Source organism: Aythya ferina (genome assembly GCF_964211825.1).
Source record: "Aythya ferina genome assembly, chromosome: 2".
Lineage (NCBI taxonomy): Eukaryota > Metazoa > Chordata > Aves > Anseriformes > Anatidae > Aythya > Aythya ferina.
In genome coordinates, this window is record NC_140297.1 from 4,556,558 (window position 1) to 4,580,961 (window position 24,404).

Below are 24,404 nucleotides of genomic sequence, written 5' to 3' on the forward strand. Positions count from 1 at the left end.
TCTAAAACATTTATTAAAATAGGCAGCTGAGTAGAAAAGTCCTCTTACTGAACTTTAATCAACTGTAATGAAATTTACTAGACATCCCAAAATCTACTTATTGGGGAGAATGCATGAGAAAGGGGAAATATACATGTAAACATGTCCAATGTAAATCAGTTTACTCCATTTATAAACCATTTATAAATAAAATCTATTAAAAAAAAAAAAAAAAAGTAAATTCCACATATAAATAAGCAATTTATTCCACTGCTCAATAAACTAATATTTTATTTATTTAAATTCAAGTTTCATTATATCTTTAGACCTTTGGCATTTCATGCAACTTATTACATAAGAAAGTATATTCATCTAAGATTCCCAGCCATGACACAGTTTCTGACATTCATACTGAAGTGACATCCGTGCAGAATAGGAAGCCATTTGCTAACTGTGTTATATATACATGAGATATAAGCTGTGTCATTAGCATTCAGGTTGTTTTAGACCTCTTTTGCTGCCTTTGCCATAGTTTCCCAGAATTTCTTTGTAATTTCTTGTCAGTTTTCTATTATTTAACTTTAGAAACTGGAAAACATTTGACCATCATTTCATTTATTCATCTTGACATTTCCCATTAATACTGCATTAATTTCCCATTAATACTTGCAGAGGGAAGAAAAAAATAAAAATAAAATAAATAAATAAATAACAAAGCAAAACAAAATAAAAAAAATCATCAACAACAACAACAACAGCAACAAAAAACCGCAGAACTAGTAAAATTTAGATATATGTGTGTATTCATATATATATGTATATACTCATATATATAAACCTTGAGGAAAAAAAAAATCTTGGGTAAATTCTCAAGGTGGAGGGGAAAGCTTCGGAGCAAGAAGACCTACTGTGTAAAAGTTACCCTAGGGAGTTGCCCTAGGGAGGTGATGAATGCATAATTGCTTGAAATATTGAATAATTGTTTTCTCAAAATTAATGAGTAAGTGTGCACTAGAGAGAAATCCCCTACTGGCAAGGTACTGGACAATTAGTAGTCCTTTCCCATCTCCACAGTTCCTAATTCTGTGTATATCTCTGTGGTCTAAATGAGCCACATAGATTTTAACAACACTTTCCAATAGATTTTTATCAGCTGACAGTGAGAAAATATCTGGGGAGTTACTCCAGCAGTCCATGCAATTTCCCAGATCAGGTCAGACTAAGCAAGCTGTCACCTAGACTTCCAAGGCTAGAAGTGATTAATACTGTGTAGTATCCAACTGTGCTTTCCATACAGGTCTGCCATAAAAAATAATAATAATAATAATATATTTTTTAAAAAGTTGTCTCATTAGCAAAGACATTATTCATTAATTCTTTATTCATTTAATGTGGAAAATTCAGGGAAAAAAAAAAAAATTAAATAAACAAGGATGAAGACAATCAAAACTGATGAGGTGCAGGAATAACAGTTTTCCAAGCTTCTTTCCAATGCAGCCCTATTAACCCACCAACCTCGAGGTTCTGGTCTGCATCCAACTAGCCAAGGGCAGCAAGTTTGCTCAAAAAACAAGCTTGTATACCCACTGTATATGGGTTTTGACTATGAATCATCTTCTGATGTTTTTCCATTTATTTTTTTTTCCGTGCAATTTCAAATGCAAAACATTTCAGGAGTGATATGGACATCAAACAAAAGATGCCCTGGAAAAACCTGCAGTTTCTTACGGAATTGCTTCAGGATTTATCAGTATGAGGAAACTGCACAGATGGTGTATTTCTAGGCATTAGCTTATCATTGAATAGACACTGTTTCACATAATTTATATTTCAGTCTTGGGATTTCCCTGACAAGCCCCTCCAAATCATTCCTAGCTGTTAACGTCCTGTCAGATTTAATGATTCTGGCTTCTCTGACAGTTTTATCTTTAATGTGAAATAAATGCTTTCCTGATGCTCACAATGTGCTGCTAATGGTGTGGGAGCTCAAGAGATTTTATTCATGTTTGTCTTTTGCTCTTCAGAGGCTAATCAAAGCTGACCGCTGAAGGCCATGAAATGGATCCTGCTGGATTCACTGAAAGTTAGGCAAGCCTCCTGGCCAGGTGGGACTGCAGTGGTCACTGAAGCAGATGTGGAGGGGATAAATCTCAAAGGAAGCCACTCCTACTGGATAACTAAAGACAGACAAGTTACTTGAGAGACAAAATATTTTTGCCAGAAGCTGTAGGAAAAGGAATGCATCTTTGGATATCAGCATGGGCTCAAATCAGCTGCATGAAGCAAGATGGAAATGTTTTGCTTACTAAAACTTGTTTTTTGTTTGTTTGTTTTTGTTTGTTTGTTTGTTTGTTTTGTTTTTCACTCTTTACAACCAAATATTCTGGTTTCACAGTGGAAAAAAATCTAGTCAGAGTACCACAACCTGTATAACCAGCCCTGAGGTATCAGACACAGAAATTTTATTCCAGATATAAAGAGACCTGATGTTTCCTTGCTCATGCTTTGTAAGAAGCAACATCCCTGACCCAGGTGAGTAATCTTCCATAAGGCCATCCTGGTTCCCTCTACACTTGCACTGTGGAACAAAAACTGTTCAAAAACATTTCTGAGCAACAATTTCCTGTTCTATCAAATATACCTGATGACACCACAAGGCAAATTGTCCTTTCTGGGAAGTTCTCTTTGCACATCTGGTTCTCAGGATCTGGTTGTGCTAGGCAGGAAATCTCTGAACCCTAAGCCCTAAGAAACAACTGTAATTGAAAGAGGGTACTTCTGCTGGGTGATCTTCCTCCTTGACTATCCATGAAGAGAGAAGCTCCTCCAGTGACTGGATCCAAACACTCATCCCTCCTCACTGAAGGGAGAAGTACACAGAGCCTAGATTACTGACTTCTAAGTCAAACTTTCGTGCTCAAATTTAGATGCTATGTAGTGTCTCTGATACAAGCATCTTTCATGAGGATTCAGGAAATTTGAGGTCCTTAGTTATATGAGTGGAAGAATGTGTTCCCATCAAGAAAATGATGACATTCCAGGTGCCACCACTCCAGGGATTTTTTTGAAACATTGGCAGCAAGTTCTGATACTGATAGAAGATAGAAATTTCCAACCTAGAGCTTGGGACTAACTCTTTTCTCTTGTATTACGCAAGTTACAAAGGGATGCACATTCTTCTATGAAAGTGAGGGTAGAAAAGCAAGACAATCAAAGAAGCATTTTTCCTTATGGCCAGACTTGATTCTACTTTATTTGGATGATATTTTTGTGCCACTTAATGTAACCCAAACATCTTCAGAACAAGACTATACAAGAAAACAAGCACGGCCAGAATCATAAAATGTGAGGTGGAGAAGGGACTCCTATCTCTAACATGGCAAATACTTCTAACGCGGAAAACTTAATTTTTTCATACTGTTTCTTCTCTGATTTTTTAATCTCTTTTTCCGCAGGATAAGCCAGAAAAAAAAAATCTCAAAAGGTCAGAATGAAAAATAATATTAGATATTGCAGAATGTCAAGCCATTGCATTCCTTTTTCAACAACACCAGAATCACATAAAAAAGTTTGCAAATGCCATTTAAGATAGCACAGAGTGAGTCACCTTACATAGGACCTTATTGTCCTATTTAGGCAATTCTCAATCTAGCTAAAATTAAATAACTGGTACCAGTTATCACTATTAGTAACAAATACTCTATAGGCAGGTCATCCCTTAATCTGCCAGTGCTACTGTCAACATTTCATTAATCTGCATAAAGGCCTCGTGCTGCTTCGGTGGGGTGAAGGAATGTTTAGCCATTGATTTGGAGCCAAAACATACCCTGACTGCCATTTGCAGGCATTTTAACACTGTCTGTTTTTGCAGATGTGCCACACCACTCATTTCAACAGCACAGACACCTAGCTGTTTTCTTAACATGTTCAGAAGCTCAGTTTCTGAACTGGCAAATTTTTGGTAATATTTGCAATATTTAGACATCTGAAGCTCTGATGATCCTTTGCCATCATTATTTTTCTTTCTTCTGAATATTCATGAAATTACTAAATCCCAAGGCAAAATGTAGGGAAAAACTACTTCTATTCCATATGCAGTTTAGGTATATGAAAAATACAGGTTTACAACTTTTCTTTCCAATTCTTTTCCAATTCAGTCGTCCTACTGGAAAGGGCATTTGTTCCAGAAACCAATCTGGTATGAAACCTATTCATCCCATAGGCTGATCTATAAGAAGTGCATCTTATATCCTCCTGTGTTGGCCTGTTTACTCTTGAAATATAAAAGTCATCACTACATATGTAATTACTGTTTTGAGATCACAGTAGCCTTTTCTTTATTAGTATTTTCTCCAGTACTTTCAGCAATCACTCTTATAGAGTGAAGTAATTCATACATACTAGATCTAAATTTCATACAAGTCCTTTCTCAACCTAATTTTTTGAATTGGAATCATTTATTTCAGAATAAGTAAAGTAATTATATTCTTGGGATTATCCAACAATCAGTAAGGCAGAAACACAGGAAATAAGAACCCAATTACTTTTATAAAAGTACATACATTTGCAAACTCACCCCTTTTGGCCAATGACCACACCCAACGCAACCTGGAGTTCATCCTGTATCCATTTGTTTAACAACTAAAGAACAATGAAATATTTCTGGACATTCCTCCCATTGCCTTCTATCCATCAGTTCTGGCAGCTGCTTGGCAACTCTTTACTTGGCCTCCAAAGTAAACCCACCCTCTGAAGAAAACACTGCAAACCTCTACAGCCAGCCTGTTTGCCTGCAAAGTGATTAATTTGGAGTGTATTAAAACCAAAGCCAGTGTGCTGATAACATGAAGCAAACAGAGGGAGTAGTGTGTTGAACAGCTCAGAACGAACTGTTCCTGCTCTGCAAGCGAGGCTGATATTCTCACCACGCATTAGGTTTTCCAAGGGATGAGAAATGAGTACCCCAGGTAAGTTCAAAAGGCTCAAGAGATCTTCCTTGTTATCCAGCTCTTCATCTGAAAGATTGTGGAGACACCTTTGATAAACATACATTAAAGCTCTTCATGTTGCTCAAGTCTGAGATCAATCTCTCCAAGTGTTTGCTGAAATTTAGGGGTTTCCATCTCTGAGATATCCCTGAAAATTCCTTCCCTTATTCTACTGATTAAATAGGAATTTTTCATATTATAGCATATGATAAGACAGAAAGGTTGAGATGAAGACACCTTTTATAAAAAACATTTAAGAAATCTTTGGGTTATCTTAACCAGATGTTATTAAACTCACCACTGGAATTACCGGCTTAAATATGCTGGCCTGTGTTAGCCAAACATTAAAGCCACGATAAAAGTACTGCTTTGTTTTGTTTTGTTTCGTTTTAAGCTTTAAAATACACATATCCTTGCAGCTATTGAATTTGCTACCTCTTCTGTTCTCAAATTCATGTGACAATATGTTTACACCTTTTTTTTTCTTCAGAAAAGTGTTTGCAAAGAAAAGTTTAAAAGCATCAACAGAACAAAAGATTCCCTTTTTGTTTAGTATTTTTCAAGTCAGTAGCACAATCTGGAGGGATCTGCCACAAGATTTTAGTTGTCTGTAATGTTAACCTGCTTATCTGCCATACACACTTTTAAATCATAGTCATCCCACAGTTTCTGGGCATGCCTAGTTGTAGCCAAGGAAAATAATTAATCTAGACTAAAGTCAAGGTAAACAATTTAAAGCATTTGAAAATGCTCCCTGGGGATCAAAAAAAAAAAAAAAAAAAAAAAAAAGCAAACATATTTCACTAATGGAATGAATATGTGATTTCATTCCATAAGCCATTGCAGAAGTTTCTTTCTTCTGTTTGGTTGAATATCTGTAATAATTGTCTAAAAGAGAAAGAAATAAGTATTATTTTTAGTTAAAGGGTTTGATTTCATGTCCCATATGATTTTTTCCTAACAGCCCTCAAGATGCTTCTAGGAATGTCCTGGTGTATCACAACCCCTGTCTCCCCCACCCTCCCACCTCCTCCCCACTTTCATGTATGGCAAAGTGTCTGTAGGAACCCCAACAGACAGGAATTGGGGGTGCCACCAGCTTGTTCACTTTAACTAACAGTATACTCACAGCATGTTATACATAACATTAGACACATGCCTGGGGATGGTGTATCTGGGGTCCCTCTAAAATGTAGACTTCTTGCCTAATTGTTTTTGGTAGGATCTCAAGTTCATGTATCATTGCAAACAGCTTCCTGCACGCACCTGTGTTTACTTAACTTTAGAACCAAGTTTGTGCTGGATGTTGCTGAATAAGGTGTTATCCTCTAGAGGGTGATTAAACTATATTTTCCTTAGAAAAACACTGAAATTAAATTGTTAGAGACATGTTCTGAATACGTTTCAGAGCACAGTGAAGGTAACTTAAGTGGGTGGCTTACAGTTCATTGAACTATCACACATCCAGCGCTCCTGTAGCCTGGAAAGACTTCCAAGAAATACAGACTGAGCAAAAAGGTGTCAGACAGTTCAATAGGCCTACCTACCTGGTTGTCAAGACCCAAGCATGACCACTCTCCTTCCCAAAAGCAAGAGAGTGACCTGAGAAAAGCTTTCACATTGAGAACAATGTGAAGTCATTGTGCTAGGGCCTGCTATTAATAGGAACCTTAAAAATGTCCATTGACTTTTGCCAAAGTTTGATGATGCCATTGGGAATCTAATCATGGCTCCTAACTTCATCTTTCCTTTATAGATGACAATAGCAACCTGCTTGGTCCTTGTGCTAAACCTCAAAAGCACAACAATCATCACATTAAATTACCAAACACAGGACCATTACACTTAGAGAGACCAAAATACAGCTTCTAAGGCCCTTTAAGAAAGAATATTATCTGCTGGTCTGTCTAGGGGCTTGGCATCCTGAAAGGAAAACGTGAAAGCTCACTGGAGGAGGTTGGCTTTTGTTTTTTTGTTTTCAATGTTTTCACCCAAATATAAAATGAAGGAAATTCCCTGTTGCTTTGTATTGGGCATCACAGTTCTGGGGAGCAAAAAATACTGATACTAGCTTTCAACGCAGAGGAAACTCTACCTTTAGAAAGGTGAGAAAACTTCCCTTTAAAATTCTTAAATAGTCTTAAATTTTGCCAGTTACAGAAAAACTCAATGAGAGTTTTGGGAAGGAGAATGATTTTAAGATAGTTAACTTTTTTGTTTCACATTAAAATCTAAGCTCTGTTATCCATCACAATGAAAATATGGCATAATTTAGCCATACTCAGATGAGTTCTGCATTTCTTTATTCTGCCCAAATCTGAATCGTTTGTTTCAGGTAAGTATAGAAGATCACAAAGGTTTCTCAAACCAAGCAGGAGTGAAACATTAAGATATCGTCATTGCTGCAAGGTCTAAGCTTCAGAATCCTTTTGGTTTCTAAGTTTATTCACATGTTTAGTTATTTTGTAGCCATGATTCGCTTTATTTTCTTTTTCATTATTCTTTAGTTTAAGGCACTTATATATTTATTTATTAATACATATCACTTCCTCATATTTGATTGATATTATGAATTGTTAAAGCTATTTAAAACAAAAAATCTATAGAAAGGAAGGGATTTTTAAAAAATAGCAGAAAATACTATCCCAGCTGTGTATATATATGCTTCACTTCTGTTATTTATTCACTTTGGTAAAATAAATTCATCTGAAAAAATATGCACCAGTACAATTTTGACAGATGCCATCTGTGTTTTTGTTTGCTTGCTTTTGAAGATTTTTTAATGTATTTTTTTTTATTTTTTGCAAATGAACTTATGAATGCTTTAAAAATGTAAATGAAAATGATGCCTATGAAAAAGTAAGATGAAAAAATAATTTGAAATACCTACATTCTGTGCCATTGCCCTCTTCTGGATGAAATAGCAAACCTGGCACTGCTTTTGTATATTTTTTTACTTCAAAATAATTCTAGTGTGGGGACAGAAAACATATCTGTTGTTGTGGGGGGACAGAAAACATATCTATTTCCTTCATGAGCTGTAAATTTCAGGTGTCACAGTAATAGGCACTCACTCACAAACAGTCCACACATACATTACACCCTTTAAAAACAATGTCTTGTTCCTATTTCTTACTTTCTGAAAGTGGCAAATGCTAGCATCGTAGTGTTGGTGTCTAATGTACAGAGAAAAAAAATATCTTTCAGGAAAATAATTACCATGTGCTCATATTTGTGCTACTATGGCTTCTTCACCTCCAGCTTGAGTGCTGGCTTAATTGAAGCCTCGAGGCTCCTCATGTATATATTTGCTGTGACACCAGATGTGTCACATTCACAGTTCACAACATGGCTTTAGAGTTCAGTTTCAACTTATTTGTTGCAAACAGGGATTTGTGAGTGTAAGGAAGCTGTTTAGGAGAGGGTTTATACAATCAAAATTTCCCAGCCAGCATTAAAGATCTACATGACTGCAGCATTAGAAAGGTGAGGTTTGGTATTCCTAAAATCCCATGCTTGCTTTACATACAGTGGAAAGTAGGGAAACAATAGAATGGGAGAAAAGTTTACCTTCCGAGCTGCCCACATATCACTCCCAATAAACATATCTGTCCTCCCTGTTCATGGGGGCGTAGCCCTTTCCCTCTGTCCCAAAGGAAAAATGTCAGAAGATTATTTAAATCCAGCAAAAATCCCCTGAAAGAGGCTGCCATAATTTGTCATCCTCTACCTAGTGCAAAATATATGGTCCATCCACGTGTTCCACTGTACAGCAAAAAAAAAAAAAAGGATAATAAATATGCCAAGAAAGGTTCTTGACTGTATTTTTTTTACTTTCTGTTTCACACAATAAAATAAAAAATAATAATAATAAAAAATCTGTAGATGGTTTGAATAAAACATCCTATATGCTTTCTTTTCCTCCTCAAAAGGCTGACAAAGAATGTCTTGTCTGTCACATCCCTCCTGAAATGTCTTTCCTGGGACAGGCTAGAATAGGTATTTTTGGAAGCAACAGCGCTCCCAAGTATTGCTGGGTGGCTGGCCTTGGCAGCACATGTGTATACATAGATCAGACTGCTTGGATGCATGGCAAGCCAATACCTACTCTACAAGCAAACCTGAGCTTCCATGGATGTATTACAACTGAGCCTTTGCCAGTGGGTGTCACTAAAAATTAGCTGTAAGATATTTTATTTATTTATTTAATTTTTCCTAAAGGTGGCGGGGGGGGACAAGAAAATCCGAATATTAAAAAAATCATTTTAAGACTTATTTTTGGCCCCAAGCCTTGTTTTGAATCCTTCCTATGGTCAAACAATGGCAATGAGATCAGAGCCAGGCATCTAGTGCCCTCTAATTACTTATCTGGACTGACGCTTGCAGTGAATAGCTGGTAGGAGGCCCAGATTGGATGGGAAATTATTTCGTTGAAGTATCCTGCATGGATTCCCCGGTGGTGGTGGCATGTTTCTTTATGGGCTTCCTACACTGCTCTCCCTCACGCAGTGGGGGAACGCCAGCCAGGTGACTCACCGAGGTTCTGCCCCATGTTTACTGCAACAGCCTTCTCCACTGGGACTTGGTTGCTGCGTGGATCCTGACTTTCCCAAGAGCAACTCAAAGGGCTAATTTTAAATTAACAAAAGCTTTGGAAGGCAAAGAGAGGGGAAGGGGGAGGGGGTTTTCTTGCAGGAGGAAAGAGATGGCAGAAATAGACTCCTTCCTTTTTCCTTTCTCTTGTCCAAGATAAGGAAACATCACAAGCTAAAGGCAATTTAAAAACAACTTAAAAGGCTGATAAATTTAGTTACAAGTATTCCACTGGCTGGACAATCGAGATATAGAGCAAGTCTTTACTCACAATTTTTTTAGGAAAAACTACCGGTGGTCATGGCAAAGGGGCAAAACCAATGAAAGACTTCATATTACATAATACCACAGGACCAGGTAATAAAAAAAAAGTGGTCCAGTAGTTGCAATACTGAGTTTTAATTTTTGCATTCCACTTAGGTCTCCAGCCAGTCTAGGTTTCCTCTGCAGCTTTGATAAAGTCACTGCAGCTTTTCTGTGTCTCATAAGAAAATGATATCAGCATGAAGTTGACTAGGAACAACAAATGAAAGGTTATGAGCTTTGCTGACATTATCATTATAGAATGAAAAGTTGTACCCAGGCCTTAAGAGGTCTCTCATACCCCAAAAATACAAGGCTGGAAAATTTCACTGGGTGAAATTTTTTCACAGGTGTTCCTGTTACTTTCCAGTTCATGGTCCAAGTTTCTAACTAATTGGTATAGCCTAAAATGTGTGAGCCCTGAAGACTGGTCCTGTAGATGATGAGATTTGCCTCTTGAGCATATGAAGACAAAAGCAGACTTTCAATGTGTCCCATGGAAAGCTAAAAGGCAACCGATCCACTCATTTGAAAGGGAAGCTGAATTCAGATACCTCAACATAACTAGGTTGTAGATATCCTTCTATAGTAGAACTGGAACATAATGAGCATAAATATTTAATCTTCAGAAAGCCTAAAAGGAGATGTCCTATACCATCTCAAAGACTTCATATTCCACTGCAACCAAAACACAAACTTTCAAATCCCTAAAAGGGCGAAGAAATTCATAATTAAACAGATAAAACTGAACATGATTTATGAATATTTATGGAGATTTATTGGACTGCTGCAGCTTGGTGGTCCTTCTGTCAAAACTTGTAGCTCTGAAGCAGAGAAATGCCATCAGAAAATGGCATGAATGACTACTCAGTACTAGTAAAGGTTTTTGATGAAACTAAACCTAATATAGCCACACTAAATATTTAGATATTTAAATCCCGCTCATTTTATGTTTCTTGTCCACTGTCTTTTTGCTACTCTTATTGACAGTTTTCTCAGTAGGCTTTGGATTGTATAGGGTTTGAGCCAATTTCTAAAGTCTGACAGGCCAACAAAGACATTCTATCCCTTGTGGTGAACATGAACCAAAACAGGTCAGCACTAACTTGGGGATATCTGTATAATGCTCCATTGCACTAAGTAAACATGTCTTTAATCTCTCTGTACCATCTGGAAAATAATATTTCTTTTATTTTTCCCTTTTGATTTTTTTTTTTTTCTGTAGAGATTACAAGTATTAAAAGGCAAGCCCCTTCTCTTATTACACAAGTATAGCAAACAGGCCAGAAACTGTTCCTTGGCCCTGAAGGCAAGTGGTGTGATTCATCTCATGTCCATAAGGTTAAAATCTTTCTTCCATGTTAAAAAAGCAAGACCTCACTCACATTGCCTATGGGGAACAGTCTCTGATCTGTTATATTATTTGAATCATTTCTGATAGTTGTCTGGAAAAGAGCAAAATGATACGGGGCAAAACTGTTCCAAGAAGCATGGTAACACTGCATCACTATGGAATATCGTAGGCATGGTCTTCTTTAATTTAGTAGATATACCCAATTTATGTGTACAAGTGCCCAAGACAAAGTACAACAAGGTTTAAAAGGGACTATAGGCATTATCATAAAAAGAAATGAAAACAGATTTTTCCAATTCACTTTTTGATTTTGCTTCTATTCATTCAAATCACTAGTCATGAACATCTCCCTGAAGGACAATACAGACCCAGAGGCAGCACATAGTCTCTACACAACCATTCCTGCAGCAGACAGTCTTGTGCACACCCAACCCTTCTCTGATGGTTTTCTAGCTTTGGAAAATCAGCACAATATCTTACACCAGTGCTTGAGAGAAAAATGTCATTAAAGAACATGACTCTCTTGACAGAGCAACAGAGGTCTGTATTGCTTGGATTGATTATGGTGTATTCAGTTGTCATCTCTGAAACATGTGACTGAAAACAACAGCACTCACATAATCCTTCCCAAGGGTAGTGAGAAGGAACTACTGGTGTAACATGGCAAAAAAAGATTTCCAAATCTTGATTCTAATTTCCTAATTTTTTAGAAGAAATTGCTCATCTGCAGCTAATCATGTTTTTGCCTTTTTTAGTCTCCAAGAACAATATTTTTTAAGGTGCTCTTAATGAGCTGAACAGCCTCATAAAAGCTCACAAGAGACAGAGAGACTGTCAGAGACAAATCACTTTCTTTGATTAAGCCTCACAAGACCTTGGTACATTCTTAACTGAAAAGAACACAACAAAGATTGATCTTCCTCCCACTTAAATCAGTTGGACTTTTTCTCTAAGGTGGGATCAGATCCAGAACAGATTAATTAGAAATGTGTTTTGATAAAATGCTGTTATGTAGTATGAGGCGTGTAACCAGAAAAGGAGGAAACAGGAGATAAGTTAGGAAAACAGGAGAGACATATCTGGTGGTGACTTCCAAAGGGAGAAGGGCCAGGAAAAGCTGAGGTAGTAGGTTTCTAAATGGAGGGCTCAGCAAGAAATACATGTAAGAAGGGAGATCCACACAACCTCACCCTCCCCTCTCATGGGGGCTTCGACCTTTCTGGCTTGTGGCACACAGTGCCACAACCGCACCTACATTCTCAATAGCTTTGCCAGTAGATAAAGGCATTTATTCATAATGAAGTATTTCATGCACCTTGGCAGAAAACCACATAGTTGCTGAACAGTTGGGAAAAAGTTTTGTCAGAGAGTCTGTCTGAAGACTTGCCTGTAACACCACTTGCTAGCTCTCTGTTAGGCTACATCTCAGATCTCAAATATAGTCAACCATTCCTCCAGTAGACATTCTTGTGCACTCCCAGAAATTCTCTGTTGGCTTTTCAGCTCTGGAAAATCAGCAAAAGAACAGACTTACAATTTGTTCTTCTTTTGCTATTTTGATGTCTTTAAATTATTATTTCTAATCTTTCTAAAAGAGCTCTCTACCCCTAACCCAAATGAAATTCCTAAAGTTCTTAAAGTCCTTTTACAGCAGATTCTTGCAGGTAATGTGGTTCTGATAGCAGCAAACTTCATAAACTACTTTGTCAGAACTCACAACACAAAACCTTCTGCACTTCCAGGTGCAACCTTTGGGTTGTCTGCCAATGCATTTCTCACTTTCATTCTCTTCCTATTTCTGGAACCCAAATATTGTAGAGCGTAGATTTTGAATCACTTTAAGCCAAAACTGAAACTTCATTAAAGCGTTGTTCACATGTTATAGATTCAGATAGAGAAAAATATACCTTCCTTTCTGCTCTTTTTGAAAATAAATTGCTTTTGAACAAATGAAAACCCACTTAAATTTTCATCTGTACAATTTCTGGTGAAGAAAGCATTGACAAACTTGAAATAACGTCTTCTTACATGTTTTCTTTCTTTGATACAACAGAGATTTGGCTAGGACAGAACATCAATCTGCCAGAATTATGCGGAAGGCGTAGGATTCGTGGTATTTCAGACCCAGTCAACACAATTAAGCAAGCTTTGTTCTATTTTGAATTCACATAACATGTCCATCACCTTAGAAGTAACTTCCAGAAAGTTTTGTTTTGTTTTAGTTTGTTTTGTTCTTAAACCATGCTAGTTCCAGGCTGATTTCCAGAATATTTAAGTTTCAAATCCAAATAAGAACTTCTAAGGAATTATCTGAGCTGAAACTCTAGGTCCTTAACAAGACTTACCTGTTAAGGAGAGAGATGTTCCTTGCACACAGAGCTCTGTTTAACTTCAGGTGTTGCTGTAAGACCTTCTTCTGTCACTGCAAGATTAATATTTTCAGTAGAATCTGACATCACTGTGAAAGAAATAGAGCTGTAAGTTTCAACTGTGTCCAAGTTTGTTAAGCAAATGAGAAATAATATACCAAGCCTTCTTATGTTTAAGCAGTGTTGATCTATGCCGATATATTAAAACAAACAAACAAACAAACAAACTCAATGTCTACACTAAAATATTACTCTTTGTTTTTATTAGTTTGTAAATTCATTGAAACCATATCTAACTCAGCCTTTTTAAAGATGTAATATCCCCAAAGCAAATTACATCTTCATTCTTAAGGGTCATAACTCAAAATTCCATCACTTTGGTCTAGAGCCAGGATTTTTGGAAGTTAAATTAAAAAAAAAAAATAAATGATAATAATAATAATAATAAATATAATAATAATAAAAAAGAAAACCAAGCAAGCTTCATGTGAGTTCTCAACAGATGCAAACAATTTTAATAAAGCTAAACTTCAGTCTGGGACCTAAACTTCAGCCTGGGACCTGAATGTCCAATTATTTTTATTTCATTTCCAATTTGTTTTGGAGCCTGTAAGGGATAAGAATGATTTGTGCCAGATACTAAAATGTACAGTTTAGACTGTGGTTGCTGAGTACTACTTATTCTACAATATCAGCAGAAAGATACAGAGAAGAAATAATTAGAAAGCATCTTCTGGGCTTGCTGTTCTCTCAGTTTCCAAATTCATTTATTTATGTATTTATTTAGGTAACCATTATGAATTTAAACATTATTTACCTGCTAACCCTTAATATTTCAAAATTCAAAAACTGGGTTCCACATTTTCATACTGAGATATCTCAGGTGAGATGCTTATATATATAAGGGCAGGTAAACATTCAGGAAGAAAAACATTTTTGAAAATTAGATCACTTTGATGTATATGTTTGAGCCCAGATTTTTAATTTTATTTTTTTTTCCCTTCTGATGATTTAATTATGGCAAGAGCTCTTCTCTGGCATTTATCATGCACCAGAAGGATGTTTCCCCTTACAGTTTACAACAGAATATCTACAATTTAACCTAGAATCATAGAATCATAGAATATGATGATCCACCAGGATCATCAAGTCCAACTCCCGTGTCCCTAAAGGACCACCAAAAAAACAGACCCTATGTCTGAGAGAACTGTCCAAACACTTCTTGAATTCTGTCAGGTTTATTATTTTCCAGAAATAGTATTAGAAAAGTGGGAGACAGGATGTCTTGGGGATTCTAGTGTTAAAGCAAACTGTGTGACACATTTCTGTTTTCTTCTCAGTTCTTATTCTTACAGAATAAGCCAAGAGAGTGATTAACTACAGCAGATACAAACTAATGATTCTATTTGCTCCTTGGCATGCGAAGGCTCCAGGATTATCCACTCCACACAGTTTCCCTAAAAGGAGAGAAGGATAGTAGGCAATGCACTCTATAAATTGCTTCTCAGGGAATTTTAAGTGAGCGTTCACACAGTAATGATTCTCTTCGGCCTCCTTGTGCAGGGAAAGGCCCCATTTGCTCTGGCTCAAACTAATTTTTCACCACATTTGTCTTAGTAGGAGCGCCGCTTTTTTCACATCCCCATTTTCTGTTGAATCAGTGATTTGGTTGTTTCAGTTCCAAGTTTTCTTAATGTTTTCCTTTTTTTTTTTTTTTTTTTTTTTTTCCCTATGAACATTTGGTGAAGAGTCTTTTATTTGTGCTCAGGCTCCATGTCTTGACTCATTATTTTCACAAAATACACCTGGCTGATGACTTTGCATCTCTCCTTCTTTGGTAAAAACTGCCTGGATGTACCAATTTATTCTCAGTTGCAAAAGTTTTCACTCTAATTAACTGACACAACGATTGTCTTGGTGTAGCTTATTCTTTAATCAATTGGACATAGTTTTTGACATCAAATGAATAGAATTTTTGTGTTTAAATCAAAGCTCTGTTTTGTCTAGAAACCTGTAACTGCTTATCCAGTTACTCCATCTGTCCATACAATCATTTGTGTGGGGAAATGTATGTCATTGATCACGATCTTCATTTTAGCACTGACACTGCACCATGACTATAAAAGCAAATGGAGCTGAACCAGGCTAGCCCAGCGGATTAAGTAATCACACAGAGACTTTTGACTTCAGTTACCTTACACAATATCTTATTTATATTTTATCTATATTTGATTTATTCAGTGCTTTGGGAGCTACCGAATTTGCCATGGCAAATTCAGTATTTTGTATGGCAAAACTTTTTTTTTTTTTTCTTTCTTTTTTCCTTTTTCTTTTCCTTTTCCTTTTTCTTTTTCTTTTTCTTTTTCTTTTTCTTTTTCTTTTTCTTTTTCTTTTTCTTTTTCTTTTTCTTTTTCTTTTTCTTTTTCTTTTTCTTTATCTTTTTCTTTCTCTTTTTCTTTTTCTTTTTCCTTTTTCCTTTTCTTTTTCTTTTTCCTTTTCTTCTTTCTTGAGTTCATTGAATTATTCATTTTTGAAACCAAATCATATTGATGGCAAAGGGAATATAAGTTCACCCTTTTGATGGGATACCGAACTTTAAAAATTGAGTTATTTTCCTTCATTCATTTTCACATCTTTTTTTTTTTTTTTTTCCCCTCAAGAAAATGTATGGGTAAATCAACTTTATTAAGTGGGTCATTAGAAATATATGTGAATATAAAGTTTTTCTATTAATTACTGTACAAGGCTTATGTAAATATTGACTGGAGGTGTTTAAGATAAAATGATATTGATTATTATATTTAAAAGCAACTCTGTAGTTCTCTCATACAAATTTTCTCATACAAATGTTCAGTTTCTAATTTTGCAATATCCACTCAAATTCACATGGTAATTTCTTTTGATTTTGCAAAGAAATCCTTAGTGCTAAAGTATGAAGATGCTAGTTTTATTCTCAAACTCCATTTTGTTAAGAAACAGGGATAGAAAAATATAATTTATTCAATAAAGATTTTCCTAACTATCCTTAGGAGTATCAGGGCAGAAATAAACATACACAACAATTGGATGGTGGTACCCTGTATGTCCTTGATTTCAAGTCATCTTCTTTTGTCTTTGAATTTCCCTTTACTTTATTCTAATCATATGATTTGCTGTTTTATTTAAATATCTATAATTAAATATATATTGCATCATATTTTTCTTTTAGTTTCAAATATTGAGGTGCAGGCAGGAAGATTTTATTATTCACTTTCAGTTTTGCTCATTTATTTTTTACACATAGCAGTATTTAACTAAATATTCTACATGGATGTAACTCTGCTTATGCTATAACATTTACTGAAAGTTACTGACCAAACCCAATCAAAGTATACTTCATTTGTTTGTTTCAAAAAGGGTTCTGAATCAGTACTGTGGAACTGTGTAAAAATTTCTGAGATCTACTCATTTTCTCACTATCAGGAGATGCTCCAGTGTTTTAAGCAAATGAAGTTTGGTCAAAGCTGTTCTTTTTGTAACTTACAGTGATCAGGGATTGTTAGAAGAGTTTATCCTCCTTGAGCCCCTTGGGTATAGAGGGCTTGATGAACAAAATGATTGATTTTGTGTGCTATGACTCTTAGCACAACTGCTTGTTTTTATCTACTTATGTTTTCATATTCAAACTTATGTCTACTTATGTCTTCATATTTAATTTCAGACTCCTTTTCTCTTGCCTTCTTCCCTAAGCTCAATAAATTGTGACTTTTCACCAAATATTAATAAATTAATAACAAATTTTGGTGTCATGTACAGCACAGATGCATTCAGAAAACATACACAACCTGAAGTGGGGATGCCACAGGCTGTTGTTTTGGGGTAAACCAGCCATTTCATACTTTTGCTTTGGAGAATGTTAGGAGCATTCATGGCTTTCACTCCTAATTTATAAAAGGGCAACTACAGCAAGGCTTAGTTTATTTGTTATAGTAGCAATCAATTTGGCACATTCTGGCACTGTCGCTGAAAGCAGAAGAAAGTCACCAGAGGCCGTTTCCTACACACTGCACTGGAATTGTTCAAAAATCTCATCTGGAAAACAGCCGTTGAGGCCTGAGATCCTAAAGGGCTTCTCTTGCGTAAATGACACTGATCATGATGCTGGAAAAAGTAGTTAAACTCTCTTGGGAGCCAGAAAATAAACTTTGGTTTTGTAGTTTTACATATATATATATATACAAATATGTATATATACACATATTGCTGAATCTTCTGCCTAGAGGGTCTAATGTCTAATTTCAGGGTTGAGATCTACTCGTCATCATCTGGATATTAAGATGTTAGACTCCTGTGTCTGAGGTAGTCATTTTCAGCACAATTAATGATCACTGGAGAGAAGGACACTTTTAGAAATGGATTTGTGTTTTCCTAAAGTAGCTCTTAAAGCCAGGTCAGGAGGAAGAATCTGTTCATCTATCCATAAATGAAATGTAGTTTATAGACTGAATGACATGTTTAGATGTAATATTTCATGCTTAAATTGAAAAGTGATGGTTTCCACCTCAGGAGGACAATATCATTTAGTGAAATTATACTATTCAGCATAAAAGGTGCTCCAGATCAGACCATCATTTCACACACCTGCCTACACTTACACCTCAAGATAATCACGTCTTTCCTGAGGGCATGAAAAAGCAAAGCTCTTTCCCTCATTTTGCTCCATTTTTTATGCGAAGGAAAATGGACTAATGCTGCAGTAAAATAAATGTATTTGTACTTAGCCTGAAGAGACACTTGTTTTAAAACATAATGTAATGAGTTGTGTTCTTTGGGCATGTCAAATGAGTATCGAGGAGAGTCTAAACTATACAGCAAACCTGGTGCAGCAAGCTAGCAGTGATTACAAGAAACATAATAGCCTTTTTTTTTTTTTTTTTTCTTTGGCATGCAAAGTGATCAAATCTTCTGGAGGACTATCACTTTCCCTACCTAAACATGTTGCTTTGTTTCACCAGTTGGTTTCTCTTTTCACACTTAAAAATATGATTTGCAGACGTACATAGCCAAACAACTGGTCATGAGTATAACATGAGTATAAGAACCTTTCTAGGAAATCATAATCAGGATGGCTTTTTCCTTCAAAAAAAAAAAAGTATTTTCAAAATCCATAGAAATAAACTGAAAAGCACAAGCCACAGATGAAAATAAAGGTCATAAGCTGGTAAACAGAAAGTGAGCATGTCTAAGCCGAAACTATTTCTGAAATTGAAGAACAGAAGACAGCAAACATGCATATACAACAAGAACATGGGCAGTGTTCACTTTGGATTTTGATCATCAAGTAAAATTATCCATGATATAAAGACAATTCGTTGGGGCTTTGGCTGACCACATACTGATCGTTCTCCTTGGGTAGCTCCAGGAGTCAGGTTGCTCCTTTGGCACTAATTACATTATTGGGTTTCCTCCACCTGGGTTTCCTTGACTTCTTGAGGAGCTTTTCTGGTTATGGTGATTAGCTCTTTATTGTGTACACTAACAGATGATGACAATACCTACCTGCTGCCCAGTTTATTGCTCTTTCAGCATGACACCAGCCTGATTTTCCCACCTTCTCATCATTCCCTTCTGTTTCCCATTGCACAGACTTCATTAAGTTCCCAAGTGCAACAAGTACATCTCATTATACTCTTCCTTCCAGCCAGCCAATATCAATCAGCAGCTTCCACTCACATGTGTCTGTGAAGGTTTTGAGATCCTATAAAACTCTTCCTGAAATAAAACTGCTGTCGATTTATTATTGTATGCTTTTCCCTTTGGCTCTGTCCCCCCAATTAAAACACTACTCTTTCCTCTGGGTTTCCTTCTCATTCACTCTAAGTCAAAGACATGTGATGGACAGCCTTCAATGGCCCCATTCATGTTCCTACTCACAGCTCCTTTCCCTGGAAGACACACCAAACCAGCTAATATCTTTTCCACAGCATTGTGAGATACCAGGGCAAGAATGGAGAGAACAGTGAAAAAGAGAAAAAAATTTGCTTTATCAAGTAGATACGGTAGATATTGCAGATTGGTTTAACAGCAAAGAAGAAATCGTTTTTTAGCAGGGTCCACACAAAATATTTTCCCTTTCCCAAATCTACTAACAAACATGAGAGTACATATCTCTTCCTTGTGGACTCATTCCAGCAGCCACAGAGACTACACAACCATTCTTCTGCCCCCAGGACTGATGACAATCAGAGGAACAGGCAAATGAAAGATTCATCTCCCACAGCGTATCATAAAATTTAGCAAAACCCCAGCATACCTTCCCCAAAGCTAATACTCTGAAGACCCTAACAAGAATAATTTGTTCAGTCTCTGTGTTACCAGCCATTCTAGGGCATAGTTTTTCCATTTCCATGGCTGGAGATGGAGCTTGTGGGGAGTAATTAGATACTTTGCTGGATAGTCTAAACTCTTTGATGCTTTATTAGAGCAGAAACTATTCTCTGAAGGTGTGGAAATGATAAAACTCAACTAAGTTAGAGGATTTACGCAGTCTGAAGACCTGGCCCTGTGTTTTACCTTGGCCTTTCCAGCATGCTCATTTAATTTAACCCAAGGCCATGAATTAAAATAAAAAACAACAATTCATGCCTGGTTACATTTGTGCTTGTAACCTACGCCTGTCCGATCAGGAGTTGGACAGGACAAAGCACAATGCACTTCCTTGCTTTTATTGCTCTCATTCACTTCATGTCATGCCAAAGAAGGTTGATTTAGGAAGTTCGAGTAATTAACTGCTGATGTTTTTGACTGCTGTTCCCAAGAGACTTACAATGACTTGTAATGGTTGTTCTGTAGGAAACTCTTTCTGGAACGATTGTAGATAACACATATTCTCTGCATGGCTTTTCTTTTATTTGATTATATTTTTAAGCAAGAAACATAATTTTTCCTTTAAGCAAAAGTCACCTGTTCCATGCATCCTTGAAAACTGATAAATCACTCTTCTGTTCTCAAACCATACTGACATTTTGCTGTCAGAGTCCACAAAAGAAAGAGGGTTCCTAATTCACTGTTACACGTTAGATATAGGATATGTAAATTGGACAAAACAAACGAGGAGTAAAAAAGTATGCTGTCTTTATATTTTAAGTTACAGAGACCCTTTCACGGCTCTTAGAGGTTGAGAAAATTCAAAGGATGAAGCAGAGGGGCAATGGGTATTTGGGAAGCACAGGTTATCAGAAGAATTTAAATATGCGTTTGTTCAGAGGAGAGTAACAGCTCCTAACATGGTCTGATGGCTCTTTGGTCTCACTCTTCAGGATGCTTCCTTGTACTTCTAACTCTGTGTTTTGCTGAAAATAAGCAGATGCCTTAAAACTGCCCTATAAAACCTAATAAATTGTATCCAAAATTAAATGTGTATATAATTTATTTTTCTGTGCCCTCTGCTATTCATGCACACACATTTCTGAAAGCATGTAGCATACAGCCAAACACCTATTTTCTCTCTTACATGAGTAAATATTTGGTTACCCATAGCTATACCTCATACGGTAGAAAAGGAACTTCACTTCAAATTTTCACCTCCAAGTTTATATATTCACCTGCTACTGACATTGAAAACTCCTGAAAAAGAATGCCGATAAAAGCAGAGCAGACTCTAACATGCGCTCAAATTCATATTTGTCCTATCTGCAAACTGGAATCATAACTTTAAACCAAGTGGGTTGTTTCTTACAAAAACTGACCTTACCAAGAGTGACTCAGGAAGGATATTGTGCGTGATAGGAATTCAGCCCTGAGTAGGATGTCAGTTGTAATAAAACTGTTCTGTATTGAAGTGCTCATAAAAGACCTACTTTCTTCACACGCCATGTAACGCCAGTACAAAGCATTATTCATTTGTCACACTATCCAGGATTGATAGTCCCAATTTACTACTGTGATATTTTTGACTTTTACTTCTGTTAACTAAATGTAAACACCATTTGACAGTAGATTTGAAATTATATCAACAACATATTATAGCTGTTTAAAAACATGAATACAGAGATGTATTGTAGCAGTGAAATGCTAAGTTGCATTTACTCAGACAAAATGCAATAGCATGCCGGACTGTTATTTTCCATGTGAGATAAATAATCATACTGAGAATGCTAAAAACAGTATTCAGCTGATTGGCATTTGGTATGAGTTTGGTTTTTAATGTATTTTTCTCTTGAATTTAATGTTCAATAAAGTAAACATTGTATAGACCTAAAACTGCATCTCAAAGAAGAAAAAAACCTAAGTATTACAAAAATCGCTGAATCCCGATCTCCTGTTTTTCTAGACTAAAATGATTTGTAGCATTTTCCAGGTTCAATTTTTAAGGTGGCTATATATAAATATTTATGTATATTTATATATTTATTTATTTATTGGGTTTATAACAATATTTTATTCCATCCTCATTTTTGGTGGTTCCACCTTTAAAGTTTAGGTTTTCATACCTACCAAAATGTCACCAATGCGAGCCATGTCATGCACAAAGCTGAGTAAGGCTGCTCAGTAACTCTGTGATCTTCAGCTGCAGTTTTAACTTCTCTTTGAAAATAACCATGTGGAAACCTGGGCGTCCTCAGGGAACTGTGCCACACAGATCAGCGCAGGTAGAGACTGTGGACCACTCCCTTCACTTAGCCAGAAAATGTATTTATCCATGCTATAATGATCCTGAATTCAAGGTCTAGAGACCTTGGCTTATATCCACAGCACTTACCAACCAAGTATATCTCATCAAAAGGTATGTTTGCGGAATGCAACTTTTGACCTCATATTTTTTTGTGTATTTTACACAGAGGAGCTAAACAGTATATATATATTTGTTTTTGTTACACATTCTTTGCTACTGTTTTGTCAATGAATAAATATTTGCTGAATTCCAGAGCATTGGAGTATTTTTATAAATGCCCAGAATACTTCTTAGATTAATCTGGAAGTCCTTGCCAAGTGATAATATAATGATAAAAAAGTAAGGAGAACACCCACACAAGGTACGGATTTATTTATTTATTTATTTATTTATATATTTATTTAAAAATCAGGATTTAGGATTGTAACACAATCTTAGTGCTGTTGTACAACAAATCTGTGCTTGGAAGACCTCACATCCAGGACACCTTCCAGGTATCAACTTTGAGATACAAAATATATTCTCCAATCACAGGCAAAATCCTGCTGCTAACTCCTATGATTTCTTTCAAAAAGAGATGTTTCTCTAGTTCACAGCTAAAACCCGCACAGTAAGACAGAGGTAAGAACAGTGCAGCAGCCAGGAGGAATCTCTAACCATTCATCTTATTCACACATTTTGTCAATTATATGGATCTGTAAACACATTCTTCTTTCCTGTCTTTATCATTCACACACAGTGGGATTAATTTGACCTAGTCATACTAGCCTCCGCAGTTAGTTTAATCCATGGAGATCCAGCCAGAAGCAGTCAAGGAAGTGAAAACTGAAATTAATTTCATCCTACAGTAGGCTCCTAAAAGAAGTCAGGTGACTCATGCTCATACAGTGCCTATGTCTCACCAGTGACTGTAAAAATAGTCCTGGGTCATGAGCTTACAAGGAGAGATATCTACCCTGTAGACACCTCTGACTAGATTAGATGGATCCTACCTGAGATTCACAGATGAGACTAAACATTCTACAGCAGGAAGTCACTTCAGGAGAATAGCTATTGCCAAAAATAATTGGCAATGTTGGAAGATTTTGGTTTGGGATGACCACTATCAAACACATCAAATACCTTTATTTTGAGATTGTGGATGCTTATCACCTTTATAGGCACTAGTACATCAAGTAACCAAAACATGCTACAAATATCTTCAAGTAAGCAATACATGGATCAGCTGCAGAAATTAAATGTGTTGCATCTGAGCCCATTAGCTTTGTTGCATCTCTACCAATTAGCTTCCACAATAGAAAGCATTTAGCTTCAGAACCATATTAATGTCACGATCCTGTTCCCTGATTTACTAGTTCTGGGTGTGTGGATCTGGTCCATGCACAGGACTGCCTCTTGTCAAGCTGTCTACAGCTAACTCACTGTACTCTATTTTTTCCATAAATGATCTCATGTTTCTCAAATGGGCCTTGAAAATAAAGGCATTCAGATCGATGAGATGTTATAAGACATTTTAACCTGTGTAGACCAAGGATCTGCTATGTAAAGCATGCTGAATAGCATAGTATACAGTGCCATGGAAACCACATATGAGCTGAAATTCACCTTGATGCCAAGAGCCAGAGCTCAAAGAAAAAGTGCTTTACTTTTTTAGTCTAGCAAAAATCTCAATGCCATCAATTCTTCTCAGTACTGAAGAGCAGTGCCTTTAAATATTGAGTTGTGCCTGTTTAAAACTGCTGCAATTTAACATAATTCATTTAAGTAGAACAACAATAACAAACAGATGGAAGTTGAAATTTTGGACTGCTGGTAAATATTTATCTTAGTAAAAAGTCACTTTACATTCTTAAGAGGGTTCTTCATTTTAAAATCTATGCTTGCTTCAATGTTGATACAGTCAACAACTGTTGTTAACGAGGGACATCACAAAAATAGGTTGTGTTCCACTCTAACAACAATCCCTTCCCACCCTGGTTGAAATGACAAATAAAATACCTGGTTGAAAATGCCCTTTTTCCTTCTCTAGTTTTATAAACAAAGCTGCTAAGGGGAAACTATTTCCTTATTTCAGAGCTAATGTTGGATTTATTATATTTGAGCCAATGAAAACAAATAAATGAAGAGTGCTAGTATATACAAAGTGTTCTTAATGAATTTTCCTT

At 36.2% G+C, this 24,404-nt stretch overlaps 1 long non-coding RNA gene across 1 annotated transcript in view; it reads right to left on the minus strand.

Annotated features, from left to right (window-relative positions):
• LOC311431304 overlaps positions 1 to 22,235 on the minus strand; it is a 47,077-nt gene extending 24,842 nt beyond the window's left edge. Inside the window, exons 1-3 of the long non-coding RNA XR_014689338.1 lie at positions 22,062 to 22,235; positions 13,563 to 13,675; positions 12,605 to 12,722 (exon numbers count right to left, since the gene is read on the minus strand). This is a non-coding gene — a long non-coding RNA (uncharacterized lncRNA). The remainder of the gene's footprint in view (positions 1 to 12,604; positions 12,723 to 13,562; positions 13,676 to 22,061) is intronic.
• Between the last annotated feature and the right edge of the window lie 2,169 nt (positions 22,236 to 24,404).